At 45.7% G+C, this 15,190-nt stretch overlaps 1 protein-coding gene and 1 long non-coding RNA gene across 5 annotated transcripts in view; one reads left to right on the plus strand and one right to left on the minus strand.

Moving 5' to 3' along the window:
- Positions 1-1,014, plus strand: part of LOC132695113 (uncharacterized) — a 29,480-nt gene extending 28,466 nt beyond the window's left edge. Inside the window, exon 4 of one of the 2 annotated variants that reach the window (XR_009617733.3) lies at positions 739-1,014. This is a non-coding gene — a long non-coding RNA (uncharacterized LOC132695113). The remainder of the gene's footprint in view (positions 1-738) is intronic. The other variant, XR_009617732.3, reaches the window with a different exon arrangement.
- PRKCQ (protein kinase C theta) overlaps positions 1-15,190 on the minus strand; it is a 186,106-nt gene that overhangs the window by 138,053 nt on the left and 32,863 nt on the right. The window lies entirely within an intron of this gene.

Consider the following 15,190-nt stretch of genomic DNA (forward strand, 5'->3'; position numbering starts at 1 on the left):
CTCAACGCATTTTTGCTAAGGAACTTGATTTTCAAAAGCAATCCTTTATATAATCTCTTAATCTTTATGCTTATATGTATATATTTTAACCTGCAAGGGTATGGTGTGGTCCAATCAAGCAGAGGGCAGTAGTAGAGGAAGTCAATACAAGAGAAATATCCCAGGCATCGTTACAAAGACCCGACACCATTATGGACTCAACCGCAGGAGTTATTTAGTGTCCCTAAGCCTGTCTTCTCATTTGGAAAGGGGTAATAATACCATCACTCATTTCAAAGGGCTACACGGATGGAATGGGCAAATGCACGGAGGTGCTTATAACGGGGCTGGCGCAGAGTAAACTCAAAAATGTTAGCTGTTATGATTATTGCAACTCTGATATATTTTCCAAGGGACTCTACCGACTTTATTAGTTTGTACCAAAAATGGGCAGGAAGAAAAGTAGAGACCGTCTGTTAGAAGCACATCTTGGCTGAATTATATGGCCTCCCTCTGCACTCTGCCACCGAACTCCCATAAAAACCCACATGTATCTCTCCTAGAGCACTTATTACCCTGTGATAGAGTCATCCTGACGCGAGCACTTATCATGATGGACAGTCAGGATGCCTATCCAATCTTCTGTGCTTTTGCTATCTCAGCTGCGAAATCTCATAATATGTACTTTAAATTTGCAGAGAATCTTTACTCTTATGACTCAATGTTTTCCCCTTTAAGCATGATCTCATCTGTCTTTAGCAGGTAGCTTCGAAGCCAGAAGATGGACAATATCATTGCTCAGCGGCATGGTTAAGGTCATAGACCTCAAGTGCTGAACTGAGAATTCTGGACTCCCTGGGTGCTGACTCACCTACTTACCCACACTGACTCACCTACCACAACTCAAACCTGCCAAATGCTTTCACAGTGATGTTAAGGATTGCCACCACATAACAAAAGCCGAGGAGGAGAAGTTCCACAGAAATAGAAAGCAACAGAAGTTCTATATACTCTCATCAGCAAAAAAAAAAAAAAAAAAAAAAAAAAAAAAGAAAGAAAAAAAAAACAAAAACAAAAAACAAAACACAAAACCAAAAAATAAGACTTCTCTTTCTTTGCAGCATGTGAAATAGGAATGAGCATACATATCTTTATGTAAATGTTTTTAATGTTTTTAATTTTTGGTGGGGTGGGGAGAGAGACACAGCTTGAGCAGGGGAGGGGCAGAGAGAGAGAGAGAGGGAGACACAGAATGCGAAGCAGGCTCCAGGCTCCCAGCTGTTAGCACAGAGTCGGACGTGGGGCTTGAACCCATGAACTGTGAGATCGTGACCTGAGCTGAAGTCAGATGTTCAATTGACCAAGCCAGTCAGGTGCCCCTACACTTCTTTATTTAAAAACAAAACCGTGGACAGCATCTGTATTGTTATAACCTAGCAGGAGGTATCTCGGTGACAGAGGAAGAGTCTCACAGAAACAGCAAAACCTCAAACATGTAGAAGAGAGAACACAACCGAATCTGTAGTCAACCCAGGAATAGGACAAAAAGCACTCAATAGTTTCCAAGTGGGTCACCTAAGCCCAAGTTTGGGGAATTAAACAGGCAGATGTCGGCAAATGAAGTGACATCTGTAGCTTTTACATCTCTTTACAGATAGAAAGGTTTCTCGGGTAAAAGTGATTGCTGTAGAAAATAACCTACAAATTAAGAATTACTTGCCTGGAAATGGGCAGAGAAGAAAGGTGGTAATAAGAGAACCATCAAATGAAAAGCATTTTACCCTGGTACTAAGACTTCTACAAAGTAGTACAATATAATAAAAAGAGTCAGAATACATATTAGCCTTGTGGGGCATCTGAGTGGTTCAGTTGATTGAGCATCCGACTTCAACTCAGGTCATGATCTCATGGTTTGTGAGGTCAAGCTCCCCATCTGGCTCACTGCTGTCAGCTCAGAGCCCGCTTTGAATCCTCCGTCCCCTCTCTCTCTGCCGCTCCCCTGCTCACACACTCTCTCTCAAAAAATGCATAAACATTTTTTAAAAAAAGGAAGAAAAAATAAATATTAGCCTCTTGGCCACACATGTGGTCTCAAAAGTGAATTAGAATAAGAAGCATGACCTGAAGATAATATTTTAAAATAATCCCTAGAGCATGAGCTGCAAAGACCAAAGAATGTAAGCCTAACATTCCACCAGCTGTTAGAAATGGTCAGGAAGGGGATTTGTTAACAGAGCTGGTACTGCCCGCCTACCTAAAAGCATTAACAAGACACCCCCTCCTTCAAGTGCTAGCGACTGAACTGTGTCCCCCACAAATTCACATGTTGAGACCCTAATTAATTTACCTAAGGTTAAATGAGATTGTGAGGGCAGGACCCTAATCCAATAGGATAGTGTCCTTGTAAGAAGAAGAGACACCAGAGATTTCTTTCTCTTCATGGTGTAAAGACACAGTGGGAAGGTGAAGAGAGCTCTCATCAGACACCAACTTTGAGGACACCGCGATCTTGGATGTCCAGCCACCAGAAACATGACATCTCCCCCCCATCTGTGGTATTCTATTGTGACATCCCCAGGAGAATATAACTAACATAACCAAAAATAATGTAGAAACAAAACAAAGATCGAAATATAGAAAATGAGCCACCTGGGATGTCATTGTGCATATTCTGACACTAATTTTATTTTATTTTTAAAATTTTTCTTAGTATTTACAATTTTTTAATGTTTATTTAGTTTTGAGAGCGAGTGAGAGAGAGCGAGCGAGCATGAATGGGGGAGAAGCAGCGAGATAGAGGGAGACACAGAATTCAAAAGAGGCTCCAGGCTCTGAGCTGTCAGCACAGAGCCCGATGCGGGACTTGAACCCATGAACCATGAGATCATGACCTGAGCTGAAGTCGGATGCTTAACTGACTGAGCAACCCAGGTGCCCCCTGACACTAATTTTAATGTGTGACATGAACGTTGTCCACTAAAGCTTAGCTCTGATCAAATTATACCGATACTCAAGAAAACTGTCCCAGTCCCTGCTGAATTAAATCATGGCTTCTTAACCCATTATTTCAGAGCCTCTACATGTTGGCTCCCACTGCCCCCTTGCCACCACCTCCCAGTCCCCACAGCATGCCTCTTAGTCATATCCTGACTTCTCTGTTTGCTGGGTACATCGCAACCATCCATCTTGGTGGCTATGTAAACTAGTCCCTCTGTTTGGAATGCTGTGTCTTCTCCCCCCCTTAAAAAACTGCCATCCCCTAATCCTCCTCATTTTTTTGAGGACCTCACTTACACACTGCTTCATTCAGAAACCCTTCCCTGCTCCCCACAGAAAGAGGAGTGGTTTATCCGATGGGTAAGTTTTAGACAAGTAAATGGCACCTGCCCAGCCCAGCCTCTTCTCTCCCTTGAGGGGAATCTATGGACTTTCGTAGAACATGTTTCTCCACTCTTCTCTGCCATAAGCAGGGTGGGACCCATCTGCCTCAGTCCTGGGAGATTGGCCATTGTCCAGCGTGGCCTCTGACACCATGAACAAAGACCAACCTATCACTTGAATACTTTAGCCCATATCCACCAAATCCAGCCTCAAGTTGACTTTTTTTTTTTTTTTTTTTTTTGCATTTCCCTGACTTCTGATCGCTCTCTCCATTTGTTCCAAACACAGCAGTCTAGTGGAGGTATTTATTGGCTCCCCCTACAATTCACATGTATGTGAAGAGTCCATAGTGTATATATGATAGCTCATATTATTCAGTTTTCTCAACAAGTCTACAAGGTGGGTATAATCAACTCCATTCTACGGCTAAGAAACCGAGGCTTCAGTGCGTGAGTAGCTTGCTGAAGGTCATAGAGCTAGCACATAGCAGAGTCTGGATTTCAGCCTTGGTTGCTAAGCACCTCCACCCAAACTAGCACATTATTTCTTGTTAGAAAATGCCTTTTAAGGTTAGGTCAGGAAGGAAGTGAGAGCATGGAGATTTCCCCATAGAATGGTCTCCATCTGTTCTCCCAGCCTCTAATTAGGAAGGACGATTACAACCACCCACATGGGCTCTCTCAGCAGGCCTCCATGCTGCCCTACTTGCTTAATTATCTTAGGTACCAATCGGATGCTTCTCCTTGTCAGTACCTGCGGTTGAAGGATCTTTCTACCCCATAGCTGTGAAAAAAAAAAAAACAAACAAAACAGGTAATATAATTGGAGTTGAAGTTCCTTGGAACAACGTAAGCTCACATCCAGAAATGAGGTCAACGCTGCAGATCTGAGTAACTTCCCCAGGATGTCACCAGTGTGTGCTCTCCCATCTCCTTGAATCTCCCTTTATTCACACTGTCAGAGATGGCAGATTGGGATGAGTGAGGAATTCCAGGGCCGGGGTCTAGAACAAAGCTAGCTGACTGCTTCATGTAACGTTGGGAGGGACTTGGTCTCCTTGGCAGGATTTTCTGGCCACAGTTAGGTAATCACTTACTGAGTCTAAAGATGCTGCCTCATATAGGAGGCACACTGAATTTATGGCTCTGTCCCTGTGTCAAGATTTACTCTTAAAAGACAGTCTTCAGCACACACACACACCCCACACACGCACACACTCACACACACATGCAAAGTAACTATATGAAGTGAGGGGTATGTTAATTAGCTTGACAGTGGTCATATTTCACAATGTACAGGTACCTCAAATCACCAAGTTGTATACCTTAAATATATCCGATTTTAGATGGTCAGTTACCTCTCAAGTTGGGGGGGAGCGCGGAGACAATCGTTTCTGTGACTGTCCCTTCTTGGCAACCCACTAGCTCTAAAGAGACACGGGATACTTTGTAATCTTCCTAAGGCACTAGAGTAAGAGGGCTTCCTGCCAGGTAGGTGGTCAGTGAGGAAAAGTACACCACCTCAACTCGGGGTGCCAAATCGGAGCCAGGGCCCAGGGCACTCGGGTCAATGGGCACCTTGACTGAGAAGGTGAGTGTGAAATTCTTGGACACACAGTCTGTCTTCCTCTGGCCTTTACGTGCCAGTGGACACAGAGGATGGAGACACACGGATGGGCAAATGACACTGCCATGGCATGAAAGCCAGCTTTTTGAACCACACCGTCTTCAACAAATGACCGAACCTCTTTGTGTCTCTGTTTCCGTATCTGTAACGTGGGGAAAATAATAGACGTACTTCATAGAGTTGTTACGGGGATTACATGAGTGGATTTATGGGAAATGCTTGCGATAGTGTTTGGTGAAATCACACAGGATGTTCCCAAGGGATCCTGAGAAAGTCTCCCTGATGAAAATTAGCTGCCAGTGACGGTGACTTGTTCAACGGACTATGTCCGACACCTAAACTACTGGCTAAGTAACGAAGCGACATACACCATCTTATGTTTTACCATTACTCAGTAAGCATTTGCTAAACCTGTCTGCTCTGTACAAAGCATCGTTCTGGATCCAAGAAGGAGGTTTTGAGAGCCGGGGCTCCACCTGCTTGCCCTTCTATCCTGTTAAAAAAGTGATGTGGCCAGTTAACATGGGCTTGGCGTTAGAGACTCAGAAGACAAGAAATGGCAACATAGGCTCCCACTCCTGGGAGCACCAGTAGCAAAACACCCCTGCCCTCCCAGGGCTGCTCTGATACCACACCCCACTTCCTCCTCAGGGTGTGTGACACTTTTCAAAGAAAATACAGTATCTGGTAGTATGACCACAGCAAGCGGAAATGTCAACGTGCAGTCCACAGACGAACTAAGAGTTCTGCACAGAATAAACATACAGGGAACCCTCCAACAACAGGCAATGCTGCTTTGCATTACTGCCCATCACATGAAGAGTTTCCCAGAGAAGGGGATGGGGTGGACCGGGGATGGGGACCACGAGAAGGAGAAGAAAGAGGCAGAGTGGGGTCAGATGATCTTGGGTGGATGTGTGCGTGTGGATCTAAGGGAGTCGCCCACATCTTGTTGCACAGAGAAATGTCCCCAACTTAGGAATGAGTGGGTTGTCAAAGCACGTTTGTAGTTAGAGCTGAGAATTCATGGGAACAGCAAAATGATTAGGTTCCTCCACTAGCTCACTAACTGACCTATTTATCTGCTCACTCGGAGCCAAGTCAAAATTAATTTATAAAATCGACCACCATTTGTCACTGTTCGAGCTTATGAGATCCTCTACTTGGTGTTCTTCTTGACACATGTCAAATTGATTGTGGGTTTATAGCCCACATAGGGTCTATTTTCTCATTTTGACTTTTTAATTTTTTAAGTTTATTTATTTTTGAGAGAGACAGACAGAGTAGGGGAGGGGCAGAGAGAGAGAATCCCAAGCAGACTCCACACTCTCAGCACTGAGCCCGACGTGGGGCTCGAACTCATGAACCGTGAGATCATGACCTGAGCTGAGATCAAGAGTCGGACGCTTAACCGACTCTTCCCTATTTTCCCGTTCTAAAAGCCACATATCACTCTGACTCTCAGGGAACACTAGTTTTACTGTGTGAGCAGAGTACATTCGTAGTGTTAGCCATAACTGCAGTGGACACACACCTACCGGGCAAGATAGGAACGCACTGGCTCAGAGGTTCTCAAGGGTGGTCCTGAGGACCAGGAGCATGGGCGCCAATGAGGGAACTCTCGAAATGCAAACCCTGCAGCCCCACCCAGACCCGCTTGAGTTAGAAGCTCTGTGGGCAGAGCTCAGCAAACCGAGGGTTCCACTTAGGAGGTGCACACTGAAGTCTGAGGAAGGGTGTACTCATGTAAACTCCATAAGGCTGGGCCTGGGTCCTTTTCATCTCACTTGCCCAGGATCTGGGCACCTAGATAGTTCTATATAACTGGTTCTCAACCAGGGCAATCTGCCTCCAGGGGGCATCTGGCAATGTCTGGAGACATCTTCGGTGGTCACCAACATCGGGGAGAGGGTACGACTCACATCAGGTGAGTTGAGGCCAGAGATACCACCAAACAACCTACAATGTGCAGGGCAGCCCCGCCCCCCAACAAATGCATGCACAGTGCTGGGGTTCAGGAGCCTTGGTCTAACCAAAAGCACCAAATGTGGTGAAGCCAAGAGGATTTCCCTCCTCCATCTCTCACCATCTCTCATCGCTCCCCCAAGGTCAGCGATTCCAGCCCCACAGAAAGAAGGGAGTGCGTAGGCGTGGGGCAACGTATCTCTCCGCTGCCTTCTGCCTTCCCATTTGGGGACCACAAGTAGCATGGTAACGGACCTATAACACGCTCGCAAGAAGTGTCTTTTGAATAAGTAAGTGGATAAATCAATTAGGAATGAATAAATCAGTGAACAAATTCACTGATCTGTTCATTTTTCTGAGAGCTGAAAGGGCTCTTAGTGATCAAATGGTCTGCTCTCATACCAGATAAGGGGATTAAGGTTCAGAGAAATTAAGGCAAGAGATCAAAGTTACTGTCTAATTAGTGGAAGGAGTGTTACCATGCCCCAGGTCCACCTAGATCCTTCTTCATTTATTTGCACAAAGTATTAGTACTGCTCACACAGAAAGACAATTTAACGCACCAGATGTGAGACCCTTTCACCCGCTCAGGTTTATTTGTGATATAGGCACTCTGGCGAATTTTGACCAGCCCCAACAACCTCATATACTCACTGAGCCAGGCACTCGGTGAGTGAATGAATCTGGCAGACTGCTCATTCCGCACCCCCCAAAGGGCTCTTCTGTATCCCTCATCCACACACGAAATGTGAAGAGATTAATACCCTTGCTTCTCTGAAGAAAAAACAATGGCAAAGAGAAAAAAGAACTATTCGATTATGGGATATATCTCTTGCAAATGCCAAGCTTTGACTTCCCTTAGTGAATTTTTAGCGAGCTCTTAAGATTATTGTGTGATCAGAGCCATTGTGTGAAAGGTACTTCAGCATCTTCTTATGAGACGACAATCTCTGAAAAGGACAGCACTGCATTTTGTAACGGCAATTTCATTGTTCTCCAGAGGAGAACAATGGAGGAAAGGTGGAGGGAAGAAGGATCTTCATTTTAACAAGGAATCCATTACGGATTAGCGGCAAATAACTAATATGCATCGAGCACCTGACAGCTTACAAATAGCTTTGCAAAAATGAAGGTAATGAACATGTTGCTAGTCCTGATAGATACTGGAACTTGCTTTTGTTTTTCAAAACTGGCTCTTCATCACAGAGTTTGAGCAGCGCTGGTCTATGGCACCCATTTGTATCACGATACTCGCTAAATTGCAATCTACTCTAATTTTCTATTTATCTTTTTGTATAACGCCCCCCCCCCCCCTTGAATGTAAGCTCTACGATTTCAGAAGCAATGTTTAGGTTTAGGGTTGGGTTTTGTTTTTTTTTTTATAGACTTCATTTCTTAGAGCAGTTTTAAATTTATAGCAAACTTCAGCAGAAGGTACAGAGATTTCCCACACCCTTCCTGTCCCCTCCCCCAATTCTCCCCCACTATTAACACCCCACCCCAGATGGCATACCAATTACAATCCACAAACCCACACTGACAGCATTATCACTTAGAGTCCATAGTTTACTTTAGGGGTCATTCTTGGTGTTGGGCATTCATTGGGTTTGGTCAGAAGTATAATGATAGGTATCCCATCATTATAGTATCACACAAAATAGTTTCACTGTCCTAACCATCCTGTGCTCAGCCTATTCATTCTTCCTTCCTCCCCAGACCTAATAGATATTAAAATGGGGGCAACTGGGTGGCTCAGTTGGCTAAGCATCCGCTTTGGGTTCAGGTCATGATCTCGCAGTTGGTGAGTTCAACCCCTGCGTCGGGCTCTGCACTGACAGTGCGGAGCCTACTTGGGATTCTCTCTCTCCCTCTCTCTCTGCCCCTCCCCTGCTCGTGCTCTCTCTCAAAATAAACAAACATTAAAAAAAATAAAGATGTGATAATAGACATCATCTGGTGCTGGCAGAATAGTTGGACAGATTGTCAGAACAAAATGGAATGTCCTGAAACGAGCCAAATATTAATGAAAGTTTTGTGTGCAGTGAAGACGGCAGGTGATGTCAGTGGGGAGAGTTAGGATTGCTTAATAAATGGGGTGGTAGTCATTGGCTAAAACCTACATTAAAGCTAACATCAAAATAAAATTCAGATAGATTGACGATATTAATGTAGAAATAAAACCTCTACACAACCAGAAGTACTAGATATGTAGATTATAATTATGTAATCTTTTGTAATCAGGGAAGACTTATCAAATATCGTACCTTGTCTGTGGAGACAAGGTCCATAAAGGAATACATTTCTATACCGTGTGTGTGTTAAACGTTAACAAAGTATAAGACAAACAACAAAATGGGAGGTATAATTGTAAAGTATGTGGCAAAATATTTGATAAATATGTGAAAAGCTATTAAACATCAATAAAAGGGGACGCACCTAATAGTGAAATCTTATTTGCCTAATAAAACAATTGGCGAAGATCAAGAACAGGCATTTTACAGAACAAATGTTATAAAGGGCCAGTAAGATACATAAAAAGTTCAATTTCACTAGAAATAAAAGAAATGTAAATTAGCCAGCTTCATAATCCCCTCTCTGCCATTCCAAAATCCAAAATGCTCTGAACATAGAAAAAAAAAATTCTGTAGTGCAAACTAATGTAGTAGCAAAACCTGATATGGGCTATTTATGGTCTATTTATTATGCTGAACATAACCGTTAGTGTCCTCCCCCACAACATGCAGTTTATTGGGAATATTTTGTAATATACAGTGTATAACTTTATTACTTTTAGAGAGTATAAATTCGGAAACAGATCTGGCCATAATGGCCTGGATAAGGAACCTGTACAATCTTTATGGAAGAAAACGTGTATTAAATGACTTTAAGATAAGTATTTGAAGGTCTACATACAGGAATGCCCAGTCAGGCATCGCTTAACAATGGCCTAACTGGCAACAGCCTCAATGTCCAAAAATAAGATATTGTTGAAAAAAATGATGGCAAACGACTACAGTGGAATATTTTATAACCAGTAGATCGTTATTCCCTAAAATAAAGATATTTACAGGATATAGTTAAGCTGAAGAAGGGATGTACTAACCATAACGTGTGGGTGTGTATATAAAAAAGGAGCTCATTTAAAGAGATCTACAGTCACATGCATAAATCTTGGCGGGAAAGATTTAAATCAAAATGCCATCGCTGGGTGGACTGGGTTTTAGGTCATTTTAAATAGTTACTTGTGAAGAGTTTACCATTCTGATTTTTGAAAATGATCTTGCATTAGCAAAAAGGGAAAAATGCTGCACCTAGTGACTCAATTTTTCCCTCCTAACCATTATGTAAAGCAGGATGGATGGTTCCCATTACAGAGAGGAGAGAGGCGGATGCTTGCGGAAGTTAGGGCTTTCTTCAGGTTTGCAGAGAGTGTAAGTGATGGGGCCTACCTCCTCTGATTTCGTATCTAGTCTCTTTCCATGGCAAGGCCTCTGTGGGCCTGGCCCCGGGTATCACCTGGCACCCATTCAGATCCCTGGCCCTGATAACATCTGGCAACTGAACAAGTCTTTCTTTCATTTAGTACCAGCTGACTGGGAGTGTCCTCTACAGGAGGTGTCTTGGGGCAGCGCTTAGACAACAAAGCCATAGCTCTTGACTTCAAGACCACTCCAATTCTTCTCACAGGGATTCCTAATTTAGCAGAGAGCAGTGGCCCACAAGACCATGAACAAGTAGCTTGTTCAGATCACACAGTATACTTTTTCCCACAGAAATGTTACCCGTGACGCTGGATCCACATGTGCACGTTTCCTGAAGCACAAAATGGTGCCATGAAACCACCTACGATGGATTTAGAACAGATTTACTAGGAACTGTGTCCCGACCTCCCATTTGGGGTTTTATGAACACACAGTAAGACAGCTGGGGCAGTCCAATCAGAGATTCCTCTTTGTTTTTACTGAGCAGTGGGATCCGGCCCTTGCCCAGCTCCAGGACACCTGAGGGGCCCCCATGGCCCAAGGGTGGAGAGAAGAAGGGTCTGGGGAAGGACCCTGGGGAGAGAAGCAGGAGTGGGGGGAGACGGGCCAGGCAGGTGATGCCGAGCATGGAGAGCAGGGGTGGAGCGGGAAAAGATGACTGTAGCTGGGGGTGGGACTGGAGATGGGGCAGTGGAGAGGGAAGCAGGGAAGGTGAGCCAGGAGGAGAAGGAGGATGAGGTCAAGAAGGGGACCATGTGCTGGGGCGCCTGGGTGGCTCGGTCAGTTAAGCGTCCGACTTCGGCTCAGGTCATGATCTCGCTGTTCGTGGGTTTGAGCCCCGCGTCGGGCTCTGTGCTGACAGCTCAGAGCCTGGAGCCTGCTTCGGATTCTGTGTCTCCCTCTCTCTCTGCCCCTCCCCCAACTCACATTCCGTCTCTGTTAAAAATAAACATAAAAAAAAAAAAAGACAGGGAACATATGCCACTGGTGGTCTCCAAAAGAGGGCATCTGAAGGTCAGGGCAGCCGATGGCACAGACCTGGCAAGTAGCACAGAGACTGAGAGCTGCCCCCACATCCATCCCCTTCGATTCCCCTGCCCCTGCCTAGAATACACAAGGGGTGGCGTTGAATCACCTTGGCAATGCCCTTGATCGCTGGGGCCTGGATTCTCAGGTCGGGGAGAAGTCAACCATCAAGCTTAGACCGCTGTTAATTTGGAGCCTCTGTGACAGCAGCCAAGCATACAGATTAAAGAATACCTCACCTCGAAAGACTTAAGGAAGAAACAAGAATATGGCTGCAAGCCTTGGCTGAACGACAGAGAACCGTCCTGATCACAAAAGAGAATTTTATTATTATACTCTACCAAGTCCTTCTCCTCCCTCTCTGCTTCTTCCTCTTCCCCGCCTTCAGGCTGACCAGCCAGTCCTCCCCGTCCCGCTCACGAGAAAAGAAAGAGGATGTGACAATGGCAACCAAACGGGGCATCTGGCACCGACGTCCTGTTCCCGTCCCAGAGCTGACGGCGCAAAACGAACCGAACCATCTCCTGGGCGCAGGTATTTTCCTGAGGTTTAAACGTTTGAAATTCAGATTTGCCTGGGGAGGCTTCCTCTGTCTGGGAGACAGAGCAGAAAGCAGCACATTGCATACTTAGTAGGGTCACGCTCTTGGGCTGCAAGAAACACAAGTCTGAGCTCCAGGCCACGGCCCTTTCCTCCTTGAAACACACAACCAACCCCTCAACATCTTGAAAACACCCCCGCCCCTAATTCTCAACATCTCCCATCCCGGGGGCTCAGAGTGGAGTGAGCACTGATCAAGCTGCCACTGCCTGACGATGTTTACGGGACAGAGAGGCAGGTCCTGAGGTACGCGGGGTGCAGGAGCCTGGGTCAGCGGGTGCGGAGAAGGGAGGGGCTGAGTATTCCGGGGCCCTTCACCAGGGACATTCGTGAACAGCTCTCGGCAGTGGGGGATTCTGTTTCCCTTTTGTTTGTTTTTAAAACCACCATTTCGTTTTGTTCTAAAAAGAATGGAAAAGCGGTAAGCTGTTGCATTAATCTCTGCTTCAGTCCGCCCCTTAAGGAAATGAATGGGAAAGGGAAAACAGAACCTGCCATTTACTCAAAATGATTTCGCAGACGTTTCCTCCATTTGAATGCTGAGGTCTCGTGACACAGTCCAGTTGGTATTCTCATCCCTGTGTCACACAGAGGGAAACGGGCTCCGAGAGGTGAGGACATTTGTCCACGGTCGCACAGCTGATCATGGTGGAGCGCTTTTAGGACAGCACACACGGTCGTTCGATCTCCTGTAAGCTCAGCGCTGCCCTGGAGGTAATTATTTCTAACTCCATCTGACTGCGTGACATTGACATCTTTGTCAAACCTCTGGGTTCCCCCTGAGTCCCCCGTGGCTGATCTTTGCTGCTGCAGACACAGGGGTGATTAAAAGGTATTATTCATCTAACGCTTCTCACGGGCCGTCAGGAGGCACCTTGGCCTGAGTGGATCCCAGTAATGAAGCCACACTTCCTGTCTTTGCAACATCGGTCAGGGAAGCAGATCAGGACTGCCCTTTACTGGGTGCACTACCCTGGTGCCACTCGCCCCACGCGCTTTCCTGTGGGGCTTCCGCAGTCCTGTGCTTCCTCCCTGCTGATGGCACAGCATAAAAGTTGCACAAACAGAACATCTGGTCTTCGTGCAAATAGGAAGGCAGAGAGGAAGGAGGGAGATTGGCTCCCCGGCACGCCCTCTCCCCAGGAGGACTGTACACGTCACCTCGAAGAGCAGTGAGAACGGGACCGTGGCTCTGGCCAGTGTCCCCCGCCATCTGCCTTCAGTTCCCGGCCGAAATGCCCCTCATTTGGCTGAGCTGCTTAGACTCTGAAGCAAGAGCAGCTTGTCTAGGGAGGACGTCTACTGTGCCTATTCTGGTGTCCACCTCTGGGGCCCAGGGACAGCTGGCTTCGGGGGCAGCCAGGACATCGGTCTGCAAGTCCTGCCCAACCTGTCTACACCACTTGTGGTTCTTTCCTTGCTGGGCCTGCAGTAAGCTAGGAAAGCGAGCTAGATTCTGATTAAGATGGCATTCTGACAGAAATGACCTCATCACAGAGAGACCAGAAGCATCTTACAGAAGCTGTTTCTTTGGGAAATGTTAAATCCTCGGTTTCCAAACTACGGTTGGCATGACTGGGTTCAAAGGGCATGGGGAATGGCCCTCTACAGCCAGGACTCCTCCCCAGGGGCTGCCTCTGTTTCAGAGAACCCAGGCAGCACTAAAACTGAGAATTTCCTTGCTTGGCTGTGATGCCACATCGCTGACACCGAGGTGACGCATGTCTGACCGAGCAGTTTCCTCACCGCTGCTCGCTGCTCGGAGGGAAGTCTGAGCTGGAGTCAGACCCAACCTCCTACTTCCGATTCTAGGCTGCCTGTCACCTTGCAACTGAACGGTTTCCAAATACCTTGTAAAGGAAGTGCTTTTAATTTACTTTTAATAATCGAAAGTGACATGGCGGGGCATCAAGTTATAGTTCTTCGCACGAGGGGAGAAATATTGGTGCATTTGATAATGAGAGCCTCCGGTTTTCCCTTCTGTTGATCCTAATACTTTGTTTTCCCAGGATTCCAGGACTGGAATGTCAGTGAATGACAGTGAATGACAGTAACACGTTAGAGCTTGGAGGACTTTGTCTAAAGTTATATACCCTGACCTTGGGGACACTCGCTCAAGTTCAGCACTCTGAATCACGAATTGCTTCAAAGTTCTTTCCAGAGAAGACTGTGAACCCTCAAATACGCATTTATTTAATTTTATTTTTTTTAAATACATGAAATTTATTGTCAAATTGGTTTCCATACAACACCCAGTGCTCATCCCAACAGGTGCCCTCCTCAATGCCCATCACCCACCCTCCCCTCCCTCCCACCCCCCATCAACCCTCAGTTTGTTCTCAGTTTTTAACAGTCTCTTATGCTTTGGATCTCTCCCACTCTAACCTTTTTTTTTTTCCTTCCCCCCCCTGGTCTTCTGTTAAGTTTCTCAGGATCCACATAAGAGTGAAACCATATGGTATCTGTCTTTCTCTGTATGGCTTATTTCGCTTAGCATCACGCTCTCCAGTTCCATCCACGTTGCTACAAAAGGCCAGATTTCATTCTTTCTCATTGCCACGTAGTATTCCATTGTGTATATAAACCACAATTTCTTTATCCATTCATCAGTGGATGGACATTTAGGCTCTTTCCATCATTTGGCTATTGTTGAGAGTGCTGCTATAAACATTGGGGTACAAGTGCCCCTATGCATCAGCACTCCTGTATCCCTTGGGTAAATTCCTAGCAGTGCTACTGCTGGGTCATAGGGTAGGTCTATTTTTAATTTTTTGAGGAACCTCCACACTGTTTTCCAGAGTGGCTGCACCAATTTGCATTCCCACCAACAGTGCGAGAGGGTTCCCATTTCTCCACATCCTCTCCAGCATCTATAGTCTCCTGATTTGTTCATTTTAGCCACTCTGACTGACGTGAGGTGGTATCTGAGTGTGGTTTTGATTTGTATTTCCCTGATGAGGAGCGATGTTGAGCATCTTTTCATGTGCCTGTTGGCCATCCAGATGTCTTCTTTAGAGAAGTGTCTATTCATGTGTTCTGCCCATTTCTTCACTGAGTTATTTGTTTTTCGGGTGTGGAGTTTGGTGAGCTCTTTATAGATTTTGGATACTAGCCCTTTGTCTGATTCAAAT

The sequence above is a fragment of the Panthera onca genome, chromosome B4 (assembly GCF_046562875.1).
Source record: "Panthera onca isolate mPanOnc1 chromosome B4, mPanOnc1 haplotype 2, whole genome shotgun sequence".
In the NCBI taxonomy this organism is placed as follows: domain Eukaryota; kingdom Metazoa; phylum Chordata; class Mammalia; order Carnivora; family Felidae; genus Panthera; species Panthera onca.